This window comes from Photinus pyralis, unplaced genomic scaffold (genome assembly GCF_008802855.1).
Source record: "Photinus pyralis isolate 1611_PpyrPB1 unplaced genomic scaffold, Ppyr1.3 Ppyr1.4_LG8, whole genome shotgun sequence".
In the NCBI taxonomy this organism is placed as follows: domain Eukaryota; kingdom Metazoa; phylum Arthropoda; class Insecta; order Coleoptera; family Lampyridae; genus Photinus; species Photinus pyralis.
Window position 1 is genome coordinate 6,081,035 of NW_022170819.1, and position 17,881 is coordinate 6,098,915.

Sequence of the window (17,881 nt, forward strand, 5' to 3'; positions counted from 1 at the left end):
GAAAAGATGAAAATCGTAGAAATAAACAGGCCACAAAGAAAAATCTTATTTCTTTCCGGGACTAGAGACAAATTCAATTTGTTCAGGTCGTCCAAAAAAACGAAAAATAAGTCTTTGTACGAACACAATGTAATTAATAAACTCTCTCTAAAACTTTTAATTAACTGCATAAATAATGATTATGTACAGTAATGATACTGTTTCGAGAGGAATTGCAACGAAAATTAGCAAAACAATTGCGCAGCTCGTCTACATCAATTATAACGTTTCAGATAAGCACGATAATTACACGACTTTATTTTAACTTACCCTTATGTGTCGCATGAAATGGCGCCCCCGTTGGTGGAACACCGGAAGAAAAACGCCCGATTGTGCTTGCATGCGAGTATATGGCACCGCCTAGATTCGGACCACCAGGAAACAAAGAGTAAACTCCATATCGACCGAACCCTAAAAAGAATAGAATTCAATTAATAATTTATGTATATTGCAATGGAGGCAGTACTTTAAATTAATTTGCAGGAATGCCCGGTGCATTTACATATATGTACGTGCTGGTATTTATAAACCTTTCATTTGAAACAATAAATAATTGTTTTGTATCCATTTTTCAGCTCTAAAATTTCAGAAACTCCTGAAACTGATTTATTGGAATTTTCTTTTCTAATAACTTTTCCGGAAAGATTTGTAGAATATTTTCACAGGCGGTTTTAAGAAAACACTAAACCTCATCCATTATGTTGAGATGACAAATTACCGAACTGGTCGCTTTACGGAAAGATCATTTTGCTTTACGTTAGCCGTATTTTCTTGTCTGTCTAATAAACAATAATGGGCCATCAAAAATGAATTGCTGTCGACTCGCCTTTGGAAGTTCACGTTAAGTACGATTTCCCATGTAAACAAACATTTCAAAGGTAACTCGACAGCAACTCTTTGATCGCATAGTATTATGGGGGAGGGTTAGTGTTTTCTTACAACAATAACGTATTTCGACATCCATGGATCGTCACCACAAAAGAGGTTTCCTGAAAATGTTGTAAATTGAACCATTCGAAGAAAAACACTATTCACATTGATTTCCACGAAAATATCTAGCAAAATTCACTACGTCACTACTTCCAGCAAGACCAAGACCATATTAAAAAAAATTCCAAAAATATAACATTTTCGAGTGAAGTTTCTAAAAAGACTACTCAATCATCTAATTTCGCATGCATGTAGTTAGTTGAAAATAACAAAAAATTTAAGTCGATATAATGAATTTTAATAATTTTTGGGATATTTTAAAACATTTTTCTTATTTAGAGGGACACTAAGGGAGGCTTCACTGTTGTATGTGAAAGCAGATTAGAGAAGAGAATGGAAGAGATTTAAAAGAGGCTGTTGTCGACGACGAGTAACAAAAGTTAAGAAACGAAATCCAAAAAGTCAAGAATTATTGGGCCAATACAAAGAAGAAGTAGCAAACCCTGGAGATTAGTGAAGTACTAGAAGGACGACAAGATCCTTTTAGGCGACAAGTAACGACTGCTTTTACGGATTCAGAAGAAGTCCATGAAACTCGCATCGTCCAAAGCGACTATGGGCCGAAATTGATGTTTTGCATCAGAGGACCAAGAAATTCTACGGTAATTTAGAAACTATAGATCCTTCCAAAATGCGAATCATGAAGAGCATCAATACCAACGAAAGAAACCAAGATGAGCCACAGTGTTACCAACAACAAGCTGAAAATAGAAAACAATTTGCGGGTGATATGGGATTTTTGAAAATGTCATTTAAGTAAAGTTCCATAACAATAAATGAACATTATTCCAAGTGATCTATGAAGTCGTTGTATTGTTGTATAAGGTTCCTATTTTACACCCCAATGAAAGAAATCCAGAGGGGTTAAAACTGGTGAACGAGGCGAACTAGTCAATTAGTGCCTATCCACCAATCTCCAAAAAACGGCGCAAAACAGCACTGCTGTAAAAGTTGTGTGGCGATGCCCCATCCTGTTGGAAATATATAACTCTTCCGACTTTGCCCATTACTATACATATATCATTAAGTATAGGTACCCTCATAAAAATAGTCCAATATTTTTTTCTACCCATTATTCTCACCTACACCACCCAATTTTGTTGACATACTTTATATGTAACACCTAGTATAAAGAAACAAAAATAGTTTATTCCGAGGGTTATTCGTTTTAAAAATTACAATCCCCGTAATGTATAATTACAAAGTAAGGGCAAATAATTAACCGTTGTCTTCAGAGGATTGCTTGGGGACCTCTTAAACATAATTAAATTAAAAAGAAATGTATTTCATGCACTCCAAAAATTTTAATCCTCGCAAAATAAGAGCGAAGTGCTATTTTAAAAAAAAATACGTACTTTGAAAATCGAGAAGAGTTCATTTGACATCGATTTAGACAGTTGCCTATGATCCCTGTCGTGAAACACCCGCGATTTCAAAAGCTCGAGGGGTAGAAATCGGGGTAGACATTTTATGCACAGTTAGAGACTATATCGACATATCCCACCTCGTATCCCAGCTCCTATATCGAAACATACAATCCCCCAATGAATGGAAAAAAACCGGCCACTAAAAGTTATATGTACTACATTATTCAGAGACCTCTATTTTTACAAAATTTGACAGCAAAATTCTTTTGGATTCCAAAAATATTTCTTACGAAGAAAAAATTAAACTGTATCACGAGGAACCGTTACCGACAAAATCATATGACAGGAAATGATTTAATTTTATAATTCTACATTTCGGTATGATATAATTTGTATATTAATTTGGACTTGCAAAATTAATTTTTTTAAAACAAAATTTGCAATTCAATCGCCTTAAACGATTTGTACCACCGTGATCTTTGTCTAGAATATTTCAAATTTGAATAATTTTTGTCATTCTCAAGTTTGAAAGAAGAATTTATTTATGTTAAAACTGAATCTCTGTAATTTGTAAGTAGCAAGACATCAAAGGCGGCAGATAAAAGTACACGGAATAATAGTTTTCCCCAAATTCATTAATAGTACTAAGTAATGTAGATACTATCAATGATGAAGTGATGATTTTGTGAAGGTTAGTTTCGGTTCCATGCGTACTAATAGACAAAAAATTTCGTGCGTGTTTACCATAATAAGTTAAACACGTGAACAGGATACGTAATTACTACATTAAATGTCATATTTACATAAAATGAACCTTAAATAATTTACTGTAAGGAGGTATGTGCTAATAAGCCGTTGACAACGTTTTTTCCCAAAATGTTACTGGCGGACGGCTATTTTCCTTAAAATTTCGAAATTAACCCTGAATTTGATTAAAATTATTTATAGGACTCTGGTTTCTAACATATGAGGTAGTCAATTTTATTGATGCTGTAATCGCAGTTACGTGGATATCACTTCTAAATGCAGCAAATTCAACTATCGGAAACGTATTGTGTCCAAATGTTTTCGAAAAGTGAGGCAGTAAAATAAAACAGTTTGGAAGAGTAATGGATACGTTGTAAAAGTCGCGTACACATGTTGCAAGGGTTGTTTATGTTTTAACGTAACAAAAGTTTTATGAGAGCTCGGAGACTTTTCGAGCTTAAACAAGTTCAACCGAAGAATATCAATTATCTATATAAACGTTATTAAATCAAACCGAGAGAGAATCTCCGAAAGCGAACTAAATGCGGGATATCGGCCGAAATGTAATCTACATATTTAACAGGACGCTTATAAATAATTTATGGAACTCCACGTGTTACTATTTAGTTGCCAACACCAAAACATTAATATATGTCGCCCTCAACGACTTTTTCGTTTTATTTCGGGAACTTTAGATATCGATTTGGTGCTTTGACTACGCAAACATCAGTCGGTCCACCGATCTCATTCATCCCCAATATAGACATTGTTTCGATATGCATTACAATGGAGAACTAGTTCGCGCTTACATTACGAAAAGGAAGGCACGACTTATTTTGAAGGTTGCTCAAAGCTGCTGATTTTTAAATCCCAAAGACCACGGTGTAAAATTCGCCAAAAATCCAAAATTACTCGCCGCGGAATATCCTCCTCCCAGTAAACTCTCGTCAAGTATTTAATTTGCAAGGTAACGGATCCACAAAGTGATTGATATTAGTGGTGAATTACGGATTTTTGTAGCAATTGGCTCTGACATTGAATGACCAAGAAAAGGAATTACGTTGAATGTGTGGCAACGCAGGGAAACTTGTGAGGAAAACGAACCGAATATTGAAATTGTCAAATCAAACAGCAGTCAATACAGTATCGGCTTTCATCTCAACCTCACAATCGGTTAGCTAAGTTGCAGTTACCCAAGTTTGGAGGTGAAGCACGTGAATGGTTAGTTTTAGTCACAATATTGTCCACACTGACAAGATTATCGCTACAACCGTCAAATTCCAGTACTTTACATGAATGATGATTCAAAAGCTCAGGAATTAATTCATAGTTATCCATTGACGGAAGAAAATTATGAATTGGCCGTTGTCAGTCTATGTGAAAGTTTTGGACGAACGGATATGTTGGTAAGAGACCTTCTAAAACTCTTGTTGGAGAATGCAATGAAGAAAGAGAATCTTAATTTTTCCGTATCTATGTGCGTCTTACCTCTCCGTTACGTGCTCTTGGATCCCTAGGTGTGATCGCTGATAAGTGTGCAAGCGGTTTTGTATTCGATGGTGGAATCAACGCTTCCCGAAGATGTGTTTGTTGCATAGAAGTGTAACCGTTTCACTGGCGTCAACACAACAATTGAAGATTATCTAGAAAAACCCATACAGTTTCTGCAAAAAGAAGTCAACGGAAAAGAATGACTGCGATAAGGATTTTTATGGGTTAGATGAAAAGGCAGAAAAAAGTAACAGTTAACAATTTCATAAAATAAGTATAAGAAAAATATCCCCAAACAGCTGGAGAAATTAGCTAAAGAAATCGGAATGGTTGCAATTGGCGAAGAACAGAGTATACACCAATTTTATTTGGACGAGTATAATCACAACCAAAAAAACATAAAGAATACAAGATTAAAATTTCTGATGTAAGACTGTATTTTGATTTTGACGTCTCAGATTCACAAAGAATGCCTAGAAGTATTAATACCATTACTCATGGTCCATGGGTTCAAGAACTGGACAATTTTCATGCCTATCTCACCGACACAGGAAGTTATCATGAAGAAGTAGAAGTACCTACTCGTCGGTGGGAACGTGTTGGGAAAGTTGTATACGGGACGAAAATATGAACTTAGAAGTGGTTCTGTGGCAATGGAGACAAATCTCGGATGAGTGTTGATGAGAAAAATGCGAATTCAAACACAATCATCAACCCTGGTAGTCTAATCATGTCCTAATCACTGATCTCTGAAACCTAGAATCTCTTGGAATACAAGATCTTGTGGAAGCGAAAACTAGAGAAGATCTAGAAAAGGCCGCTGTAACTCATTTTATAGAAATTATTAGGAAAGAAGCCAGCGGAAGATATGGAGTCCACTTACCGAGGCTTGATGATCATCTTCCACTACCTAGCAATAGATTTATAGCTGAAAAATGTTTAATATCCTGTACTAACGTATTCAAGAGAAAAAACATGTCATAAAAGTATGATGCTGTCTTCAAATCTTGGTTGAATGATGGAATAATTGAAGAAGTACCCGAAGAAGAAATCCATAATTTAGCACATTATCTTCCTCATAGAGGGATGGTAAAATTGGAGAGTACTACCACCCCGATAGATCTTGTTTCGATGCAATTTCAAAAGTAAAAGATCACTAAATGATTTTTGGTAATACCGATCAGTATTTTATTAGCGAAGTTTAAAATTATCTATCTCATGAGTAATCCAACTCAAAATAGACTAAAGCCTGCACATCTACACTATACTAGAAAGCTTTTAGTAATTTGAAGTCTCTAGCTATTGTAATTGCTGAGATCTAAGCCGGACAGCCAGCCATAACGAATATAATAGCGTATTTTTTTTTCAAAAATGCGCTAAAAATAAATGTACCTACTTGTCATGTCATTCAACGCTTGTAGTAAAAAGCTGATTATTTCTGACAGTGGGACATTCCTCTCCTCTGTGGTTCTTGATGCATTTTGTTTCAAGGAATTTGGAAGGCGTTTTGACATGTTCTGTATGGAACCTCTTTTTATTTTTGTCAAAAGTCATGATGGAAACCAATAAAACGGAAGTTGAATTAGAAATTATTACATTTTGCGTGATATCATCCTTAAATTAAAAGCACAGGCAATAAAAGCAACCGGGGCCTGGTACCTAGACGAAGACGGTCTAGTACAATATATTCGGGCAATGCTTTAGGATTTGTTGGGTGTCGTAATCTAGTCAGAGCAGTTAACTGGAAAGAAGTGCAAAGGTATGCGGTGATCTCACGGATAAAGTGGAAGGTTTGCGAGCCCGCTAGCTCCATGGAGTCGTGATTGGTGGGAGAAACCGATTGGAATTGTTAAACAGTTGGTTCGAGCCGTTTTGGGATCGTCGCGTGTATTTTATGAATAATTCGAAACTCTCATATGTCACGCGGAGCAGGAAGGACGGGAAACTGTAAATGCGCATTAGAAAACATGCAACGCTGCAGAAAGGAGCTTACGGATCGTTTCCGAAAAGAGTTCACCAAGGTAAAACCAATAATGCCAGAGTTGTGTCAGTGGGAGGCGTTGTACTAATTGGCCAATGTGAATCGTAACTGAGATGCTAAAAGGAAGCAGAGGACAGTATCTGCGACCTCTTGAACGGCTCTATAAATTGGATAAAAAGGATCATTTCTTTCCCTGATTTATCGAGGAGCGATGGTGGGAGTATGTTGAAGAAAGACGTATTTGAAAGAATTGTGTTATAGTTGCAAGATGTTTAAAAAAGTTAGTCAGTTTTTGTCATAGTCACATGCCTGTTTGACTGTGACGTGGCAATTTTCCATTGCGAGCGTTGTAACTTTTAAAGTGCAAGAAATATTTAATAATATAATAAATATCTTTAATAATAATAATAATAATTTGATTGAATACCACTAAAATGTCTACAAACGGACAGACTCGGCGTATCTAAGGTTTTTATCAGTAATAAGCATATTATACAACGTTGGAAAATGGGCTGTGTTTTAAAATCAAGCGCCGTCAAGGTGCTTGGTTTCCCACGTCGGAAATCTCAGGTGCAACCCTCTTCTGATTTCCGATTAACCTCAATTTACCATTTAATGGATCGCTAATTCCCAAAATCATGCCCTGACTAACGGACGCCTTCAAGAACATAAGGCGCACAACGTTTATAATTAGATGGTGTCATGTCAGAACGTAACTTGCAAAAGTGTGTGTGTTTACTTTCATTAAGCGTGTTAAAGTAGCAAAAACGTGAGGCGTATTTTCTTTTCCATAAACCATCAGCGGGAGGCGTAGGAATTTTCTCGTTAAAAAACCGCCCGCGGCGTTCAGGTTTATTATTGCGGACGGTTTAGAAGTAAAATACCGTACGGGTGTGTTTAGAATTCCTGATAGCGCCACAACATTGTTTAATTTTAAAAGCTTTAATTATTTTTATTACCCATTATCCTCTGGCTCACGTTCGATTAAGTGACCGTGGAATACGTCGTACACACAGAACCGAATTTGTAGCCTGGAGTTTTATTATTTATACGGCAGCAATCGATAAATCTAGTTCGGTTTTTGTTGGGTACACCTTGAAACGCGAATACAAATTTCACCCATAAGTGGAAAATTGGGTTTTTCGAAGTGCTAGTTTTTCGGCAGAGCGGCGGCGATGTTTACTTGAATAATTGTCGTAATTCACTCATCAAAAGGCGGAAATATTAAAATAAATACGCTGGGTGTGTTCAAAGTTTCCAATTTCCTTCGCGAAAACTTCTGAGAATTATGACGATACTTACTACGATTTTATGCAAAGTACTTTGCTAGGATGTGCTCATAATTCGAAATGTAGGAGTGTCAATTTGAAAGCAATTAAAGGCATTCTAAACAATTATGTTATACTCATTTTGTATAGCAATACTTTAATTTAGTACCACTGAAAAAGTATGGTTCGCGAACTATTTATTAATTATTTCTTTGGGATTTTTTTTAAGGCAATTCCTAAGAATATTTTCAAAAAAGATTCTCTCTAGCAACTAACCTCCAATAAGATGTTTTTTGGAGCTGTTTCTAGGAATCTCTAAAAGGACACTTCTTAAATACAGTAAAGATTTTTCAATAGTACTAGGACGCTTTAATAAAGCAGCCTACGGGGAAATTTTATTATAGGCTCTGATAAAATTTCCTAGGTACACTTCGAGGCATATTTCTAAGATGGTCTGAAGAAAATTTCTAAAAGCATGTGACTAGAATATTGCGAGAACATTTTTTAGGGAGCTCCTAGACAGGAAAAAGGGTAAATTAAATTTTGCTTGAATTTTGCACGTGGTGAGTTTTCTTGGAGGTGAATAAGGGCGAGCTTTTGTAAGAGAATTTTCGGAGAAAATCTGTATTTGAGGGAATTGCGACAAATTTTCCGCTACGAGAAGTTGTTATGAGGCGCATATTTATGTGGGGAATATTACGGTAGCGCACGCGTGGAGTTTTCTGGAAAGCGAATATTTCGGGATGCATTTATTTGAGGGCGTCTAAGGGTGACCTTTCGTAAACGAATTTTCAGGGGTGATTTTTAATAGGAGCAAATACTTTCTATGCTAAGTAATCATTTTTGTTATCTCTTTTATCTATTTACGAATTCAAATTTCACAAATTTATTATATCGTGATGAGATGATTCACATTTTATTTTCATTGGGCGAAGTAACAAAAGAAAATTTACAAGGACTCCAAGACTCTTCTAGAATCTGTAATAGGCAATTTAATTTTGAAAAGCCTATAAGGGTGACAATTTTAAAGATTTTTCTTTAAAATAGTTTCTATACACCTTACCGACTGTTATTTATAACATTGAACGTTTCTATTTTTGGGCTCGATGAACTATTTCTAATGGACCGTAACTTGATCAGTATTGCATTTACTGAATGTTACAGTAATATAAATCCGATATGACTGAATACTGAACGATCCTCGAGATCTTCGCGGATCCATCATTTTCACAACTACGTAGTTGAAAAACAAACAACAGCGATCTTAAGGAAATTTGTATCGTGCACACGGACAAACAGATAGGCAGACAGCAATAAAAAATCATATACGATCGTTAATAAAACAGAAAACAGTTACATCCTGGACTATCAGTATCTCATAGATTTGCCCAAAGGATTTCAAAAATACCCCAAATATATTATACATTTCTTTATGGACAATTTTTCGTTTCCAAAAACTTCATCCTTAAATCAAAGCAGTACTGAACGAACCGTTGATGTGGTTGTCCGATTCGACGGTAGCTCAGGTGTCGTAAAATAATTCACATCAAATTAAATCAACTGAAAGTGGGAAAATCGATATCAAGTTTGGTTTATACTTTTCGTTGTTAAATGATCACATTGGAAACAATCTCTCTAACAAATGCAAGATGTCAAATTTGAATATGACGCTGATTTTTAAATTTTTTTCTGATCCTGAATGGAGGAATATGATTGAGCCTTCGTGAGCGTATTTTCAGACTAGATAGTGCCTGTGTGAATATTCCGAGGAGCAAGTTTGATTACGTCTGAATAGTGGGAGCGGCTCGTGATAAATATTGGTATTATTCGGCATTTCGGATTAAAATTGTGCCACTTGGCACACATGTTCCCTAGACCTATTGGAGTGATTTGAGTCGCAGAGCCGGAAGTTCCGTCCCTTAGGATTGAAAATGGCGCCAATTTTGAAAATTTCAGGAAATATATGTTTTTAGAGCGATTTTTACGTTTGGGGTGACGTTTACGAGGTTTCCGACGGTGAATATGACAAAAATAATATCCAAAGCTAATTTCTGTGTGGGAAGCATGTTTCATTTATCATGTATAGGACAATTGTATGATATCTTTAACGTCCGACAAGATTCAAAGGTTTTGACCGATTTTCGTAGTTGAGGTGGCGTTTCTGAGATTCTTTTGAGTGAAGATTACCAAAAAAGACCCATTAAAGGCCTTTTTTATGAAATTTTTTGTATTTTGAATAAACAGATAGAGGTTAACTAAGTGCAAAACTGAAACTTATTCATTGAATCCTGTTTTTAACTAAAAATTGTTGATTATTGAAACGTATTTACAAGTAAAAAGTCATCAGTCATCAAAGGGGAATGCCTCATCATCGCTCAGATCTCCTGTTGCAGTCGAGCTATAAAAAATATCTAGTTAAAATCATTAAAAATAAAACGCTGACAGTCATGTTTATAGGTAATAAGCATGTACATACTCGGCTGCGATTTTTACAGTGTTCTTGCCAGTTAGAACTCTGTAGGGTGCAGGGAAGGCTGTTTCGTAAGCATGAGCACCTCATGGTCTCACAAGTTGACTTGCAGCCGCATTTTCCTACGATTGAGAACGCTTTCCCTTTTAATGGGATACAAGTTACGCAAGAAGAGGCGGACGGACGAATCATCCTCCATGCGAAAGATATGGTGGAGCATGGAGCCCAGAACATCCTCGTCCAGTCTTGAGATACTGAGGTTCTGATGGTCATATATTATTTGTTTTTTTTTCTGAAAGAACTCGGACTGAAAGAAGGATATCTGTCAGGTGTTGGGGCCAAGCGTCGATATATAGCGACCCATTTGATTGTATTAGCACTTGGAGAATAAAATTCACAAGCCCTACGAGGCTTTCATTGGTACACAGGTTGTGCCACAATGCCCTGCTTCAATTCTATTGGAAACAAGAAGCCGTTTATGGCTTGGATGAAACGCCCGGACGTGACACCAGCTTTACTTGAACTCTCCAATTCACAAAGAGGAATAACAAAAAAAAAACAATTAAAACTTTGGAAGAATTTACTACCGTTCTCTATGACCCCGAAGCACAGGAGAAATCCACTACTAATATGGGAAAATATTTATTTTGTACCAAAAATAAATTACTGCAGTTCATGTCCCCAATCAAGCAGGTCATGTGTTGTGGGGGCACTGCTTCTATCCTTCTGAATGCCCTCCACATCCGTCAACTGGAGAACTGGGGATGGACACGAGGCAAAGTGGGCTGGGAACCAAACTATATCAAATAGGTGTAAATATGAAAGGAGCTCACAATCCTAAGGAAATGCGGCTGCTAGTGAACTTGTGAGACAATAAGTTCTTCATACTTGCGAAACAGCCTTCCGTGCACCCTACAGTCTAACTGTTAAGAACACTGCAAAAATGTACATGCTTATTTTATAAACATGACTGTCAGATTTTATTTTTAATGATCTTAACTAAATATTTTTTTATATCTCGACTGCAACAGGAGATCTGAGCAATGAGGCATTCCCCTTTGATGACTTATGGTTATGACTTTTTACTTGTAAATATGTTTCAATAATCAACAATTTTTAGTTAAAAATCGAATTCGATGAACAAGTTTCACCTTTGCAGTTAGTTTACCTCGACCTGTTTATTCAAAATACTTAAAAATTCATAAAAAATAGCTATTTGTGTATTAAGAGCGCAAAATGATATATTGTCGATTGAAAGAGACATTTTCCGCGCTAATCTCTTGAAATCAACAATCAATTTGGGCTCGAATTACACACAAGATTTTTTCTACAAGCGAGCAGTTCACACATTTCCATAAATTTAAATTTTTCACTCAAATATGGATTATTATTTTAATCTTATGCCCAAATGAAAGATGTCTATTACTCGTTGTCATTGGGTACTCTGAGCAATGCACATTTGATTTATAGTTTATAATTTGGGGAGCGAGCGTTTTTTTATTGACATTCCTCGAAAAATATGACGTTTGCGTTGTCAAATAGGAGCGCAAATGCCTACTTTGGATATCGAAAAAGGTCTTTAATGGGTCTTTTTTGGTAATCTTCACCCAAAAGAATCGCAAAAACGCCACCTCAACCACGAAAATCGGTCAAACTTTCCAAGAAACTTTCGAATCCTGTCGGACGTTAAAGATATCATAAAATCATGCTTCCCACACAGAAATTAGCTTCGGATATTGTTTTTGTCGTTTTCACCCTCGGAAACCTCGTAAACGTCACCCTAAACGTAAAAATCGCTCTAAAAATAGATATTTCCTGAAATTCGCCTCAATTTTGAAAATTGGCGCCATTTTCAATCCTAAAGGACGGAACTTCCGGCTCTGCGACTCAAATCACTCCAATAGGTCTAGGGAACATGTGTTCCAAGTGGCACAATTTTAATACGAAATGCCGTTTGTTTTCACGGGCCGCTCCCACTATGAAGATTCGGTAAAACTAATAATGACTCTTTGGTATACCTCAGCTTCCCGACTGCCATTGAACTTCTTTATTAACATGAATCGACAGGTATTGGAAAAGGAAACGTTTGCACTTTTGCGGTAGATTTTGCTTGCACGAAATAGAAACGCTTTTTATTCCCAGAGATCACCCGCATTAATAAAGCTGACTGGGGGATATAAGAATTACAGTTGCCCCGACAACGCATAACGTAATTTCTGCACTTAGCTATCTCGAGAAGGTAGGGGGTGGAGACGAAGAGCCCGTAGGCGACTAACTTGATTACAAAGATCCACTTTTTTTCCGAACGATGACGTCGCTAAAAATACACACCTTTACGAAACTGCATTAAATTACTTCACAAATAAGCATAAAACGAAAAACACAAAGGATTGTTTGTTTAAACTTGAAAAAGCTTTAATCATAGTAATAACACACCCCAGCAGGTCGTTTTAATTTAAAAATATCTACTTACCGCCGCTAAACATTTTTGCTTAAATTTAAATTCGGAAAAAAACTTACCGTCGGTCGTAAAGCTGGAGATGGGGGGCGCTGGAGCGGGAGCTAAGGGCCAGAGTCCCCTCTGGGAGGCTCCCCCAGGCCCGGCTGGACTACCCAGCATCACCTGGTTGTCGTCGTCAAATCTGAAATTAAGTGCGAATTAATGTAATGGCCTTTCGGGGGAGAAATATGGGTTTTGTCATCGCTTTAAACCCGAAGAGCAAGAGTCAAAAGTAAAAATTAAGCCTCCTACACTTGAGGGATCGAAGGGTTGTTACATTTGACCCTGACTTATACAGGAAGTGAGTTTACGATGTAGGTAAGTTATAAATTTCGTGTTTTTTTTCGCCTCTAAATTGGAGAGCGATCAAGATTTTATTGTAACTCAGTTTTGTAGCGTACGCGTGTAGGTGGATTGTAAATTGAAGGCAGTTGTGAGAGCAATTTCCCTTTTTCCATCTATATTTCCAATGTTACTTTTATCGATATCGACTGCATTATACAAGGGGGATAAAGTTCTTGTTTAGGGCGCCTTCGAGCAAACTGAGGTAGGCACTTCAGATAGCCTGACAAAAATTATTATTAAGCACCCTCGATAGTTCAGACTGAACTGTTCAAATAGACTTACGCTTTTTGACACGGAACGAAACACAAAGTGAACTTTACTTTTAAATCTTTATCGAGTATCATACGTACACGAAGAAAAAATCGCCATTGTTAAACAAACGACTGCTGGATGAGATTTTTATTAACAATTCATTCCGCCACTGCTGTGAGAAATGCTAATAAAAATCAAATTAAATTACCGCCTTCGTGGTCGGAATTACAGCTCTGAATTTCTAACTTAAATAATAATTAAGGGATCTCATTCAACCCAGTAAATGAAACAAGTAAAAAGGTTTTCGTCCTAAGGCGAGTAAGTTTAGCGCATTTCCATTCATTCCACGCAAAGCTATGTGGGCTATGCTTTATTAAAAGCAGCTATGGTTAAAATGTCTAAGAAATGTCTATAACGTGACTGTGCGGATGCGCACTACTAATGTTTACAATATCCGATATGTTTACCTTTACGAGAAGCGTCTTTAGTTAAAATGTGTAACAGTATCTCCATAAATAAAAAGGCTGCGCATGCGCACATCTGATTTTTACTATACGCGATGTTTGTTTGCCTTTAAGTATCTGTGGTTAAAATTTCAAGAAAATACATTAATTCACCAAAAAGTTGATATTGTGAAGCCTACGCATGCGCACATTCATCGCAAAGATTTTCCTTGGTTCATGTTCCAGCAAAAAACCACATCGCAATAACTTTCCCTCAATGAAAAATGTACTAACAGTATAACTATAAGAAATCGTTATATGGAATTAACCTCGGAATTAACCGAACTTAAATATACACCTACACAATTCTGTAATTGTAATTTAAGTTACGAGGGCTCTCCACGTTACAGAGTTTTTGATGAATACTAAAAAAAAGTTCCTAGAATTAAGGCATCTCCTCAATACAGTGAAATTAAAAGAAAAACGACATTATACATCCTGTGGCCAAAAAAAACCACATCATAACTCCCTCCAAGGAAAAAGTGGTAAACAGTAGGTTACTTTATGAAGTAAAATAATAAATAAATTATCCCTCTGTTTACAGAATTGCGTAACTAGGGTCCTGAGCACACTCCGCGAAGTTCTTATTAAGTTCCACTAATGAAAGTCTCTCTGATTATCACTATTTCTTTACCTTAAGGTTAAAAAAAGTAAAACTTTGTTATCGACTTCATTATAAGGATCTCTTTTAGTCGCCTCTTACGACAGGCAGAGACTACCGTGGGACAATTCTAACCCCGAACCCACAGGGGGGTGCACTATTTTTTTATTTTAATGTTTAATTTACCATTTTCTTAGTGAATCTCGTTAACCACTTCCCTCGCCACTTCTATTGGCGTAAATTTTGTACATTTATTGACCGAACTAACCCCCCTCCCACTACCGATTTGTTGTAGGGATTATGGAATAATTGGCCGAATTCATGCTCGGCAGCAAAAAAATTGCTAAAGAAAAATTCTAATTTCCTGGACTTTTAACTACTAGCAATCCCGGCGAACTTCGTACCGTCTTTGGGAAATCTACCCTGCAACCCGTTCCCGTGGGAAGTTCTTTGGGCGCACTCCTTAACGCCTTCAAAATAACCTACGTTCTAAATGTTTTAGACTGTAAAACATAAAATCCTGATGTTTCCTGTTCCCGTTCCCATGGGAATTTCGGAAAGTGTTTTGTAACGTTTAATGGCCTATAATCTCATATATACGGGTACATAGACATTGGCCAAATTGTCATATAATGCTATTACAGTGTGCACATTTTAAATCATTTGAGGTTGTGTAAGTTAAGAGATGACGTTTCAGGACATGGTGGTGATGTGTTGCATAATCACACTGTGCGTTAACTCCTTTGAAATTTGTGTCTTAAGATATGTCGCTACAGAATAATAATATGTGCTTCATTTGTTGCAAAATTGCAATGTGTACACTTTTAATCTGATGTTGAAGTATTGCGTATTTTACAATAGGAAGCGTGTAATGGTCATTACTACACACTCCCGTTAATAGAAATCGCGAATAACCTATCACGTTTTAATTTGATGGTTGGTGATTCCGAGTTAATAAGGAGGGTACGTACAATGAAAGGCTATAAAATGGGAGAGAATGAAATTAATATATTATGTTATGCTGACGACGCAGTGTTAATTGCCGAAAATGAAGACACGTCTCCAACGACTGTCATAGGTATCAGTTCGTGGTAATGCTGAAGCAGGGGTAAGGGAACAAGTCACAAGAGTAACAAAAGTAGCAGGATGCCTAAATAACACAATATTCCGCAACAAAAACATAGGAATTGAAGCAAATTCAAGGATATATAAAACTGCTATAAGGCCTACCATGACGTACATGGCAGAACCTAGGCCAGAATCATCCAAAACCAATGAACCATGAAGACTGCTAGAAACTACATAAATGAAGGTCCTTCGTAGTATAGCTGGGAAAGCACTGCTGAACATAGAGAGAAGCGAAAATATAAGACACACACATGACATGACGTATAGAAGATATTAATAACTGGGTGCAGAAAGTAAAGAAAGAATGGAACGAACATATCAACAGGAAGAACTTGAAAGCGGCGTTTGAAGAACTCGGAAAATTGGAAATTAGCGGAATTTGTGGGGAACATGAACGTGATAAAAACTTAGGATCAAGTTTAGGACAAACGTGAGAGAAACTTACGGTGAAGATTACGAAAATAAGAGCAACTAGAGAACAGAATTTCAGAGGAACCTAAAGAACAAATAGAATAAAGCTTGAGGGCATTAAAGAGAAAATTAATAGAAGCTTAACAAAAATTTTAAATGAACTTATAGAATATTTTCTGAGGACTTGATAACAGCTTAAGATGAACATGGATGGCGATTAAGGAAAGGTTAAACTAAATGTGAGAGGAACTTGAGGTGAAGATCAGGAAACCTGAGTGCAATTTGAAAAGATCACTTCACTCATTTCCAGACTTTTTAATATCTTTGTCTTTATACTATGCAGCACTATAAAACCTGATACTCGCGTAAAGTTAGCAATAAATATGCCAAAATATGCAAACCTATAACATATTGGGCGACAGAATTTAGATCAGGACGTCTTACAATTCCTTTAATCTACCCTATTATATAACATGTAATCTAATAAACTCAAAACGAAATTGTTCACTGTGACTATAGGTTAGGATACGTTACTGATGCATATTTTTTGCTGAAAAATTATTGGAAACCTGTCACTAAACACGCAAATTTGTTGCTAACTTCTCGGTTGGTGATTGCTTCATTTCGAAGAGTATTCCGAAATTTATTACAGGCTTACTTTGTCGTCTAGATCTACGTAATTTACCATTACACTATACTTTACTACACGGTCGCGTATGGCTCAAGTATCGTTTTTCTGTATTATTAAAGATTTTACGACCGTTTTTCATCAATTGCACTCTTTGTATCATTTTTATTACTCTTAACGGCTCAAGTCCACTTACTTGTACAGTAAGATGAACAAAAACGTCCATCTTCCAGTATTAATCACCGCAGTTATTCATAGCTCCTCGGTGGTCAATTCAAACGAGATTGTAAACGGTTACATAATGATCTTTATTGCAACACTTTTTTGCGAATTCTCACGGATTTTAACAAATTGAACCGACCGAAAACCGTAAATTCATGTTTGTCGACTTTGATTAGGTCCATTACATGAGCGTAATCCTCTTTGTACTCGTTCCTTTACGCTCTCAGTTTATTAGAGGGAAATTTATTCGCAAGAATGATAAAATTTTGCCGTTTTTTTGACACGTCTCGCGTAGGATGAAATTCATGGCCCGAAGTGTAAAGGTGATTATGATGCAAACGTTATTTTCGTCTCTAATCCTTTCGTTTTGTAGACGTGTTTATTTTGCGCAAAATTTCTCGTCTCCACAAATACTTTTAATTTATCTTTGATATATACCAACTTTAGGAAGCTTCCTTGTGCCAAAAGTGAACTTTTTCTCTCCAATCTCCCAAAGACAAGTTGTTTGAATTTCGTAATTCTTAACAAGTATTGGGGTTCATACTATAGACAGAGCTCCTCGAAAGTTCTAAAACTTTTATGTCAGTCAAAATCGACACAAAAATTCCTAAATTCGCAAAACATTATGCACCTATTTCTGATTTTTTTAGTATGTTGTTTGGAGCCATTGTGGGAGTTTGCAACTCTCTAAAAGTTATGGAAAGAGTGTAGCATACGACAAACCGAGAAATTTTTGGACTTCTTTCAGTTTTTGCACTACATATATCTCCTAAGCGCCGCATTTTTCGACGGAAACCACTATGCGCGTTTTTGAAGACCATTAAATGTGTCCCAATTTAGACATTTTTCCAGATTACATGCCATTATCAGAGATTTGCGAGAACATTGGGGCCTATAGAATACATACCCGAATACTCGAGGAGCCCCAACTTTTCATA

At 36.5% G+C, this 17,881-nt stretch overlaps 1 protein-coding gene across 1 annotated transcript in view; it reads right to left on the bottom strand.

Moving 5' to 3' along the window:
• Window positions 1–315: 315 nt before the first annotated feature.
• Window positions 316–17,881, bottom strand: part of LOC116177725 — a 124,791-nt gene continuing 107,225 nt past the window's right edge. The window contains exons 6-7 of the mRNA XM_031496796.1: window positions 12,874–12,995; window positions 316–450 (exon numbers count right to left, since the gene is read on the bottom strand). The gene's annotated coding sequence lies outside the window, so the exon portion shown is untranslated. The remainder of the gene's footprint in view (window positions 451–12,873; window positions 12,996–17,881) is intronic.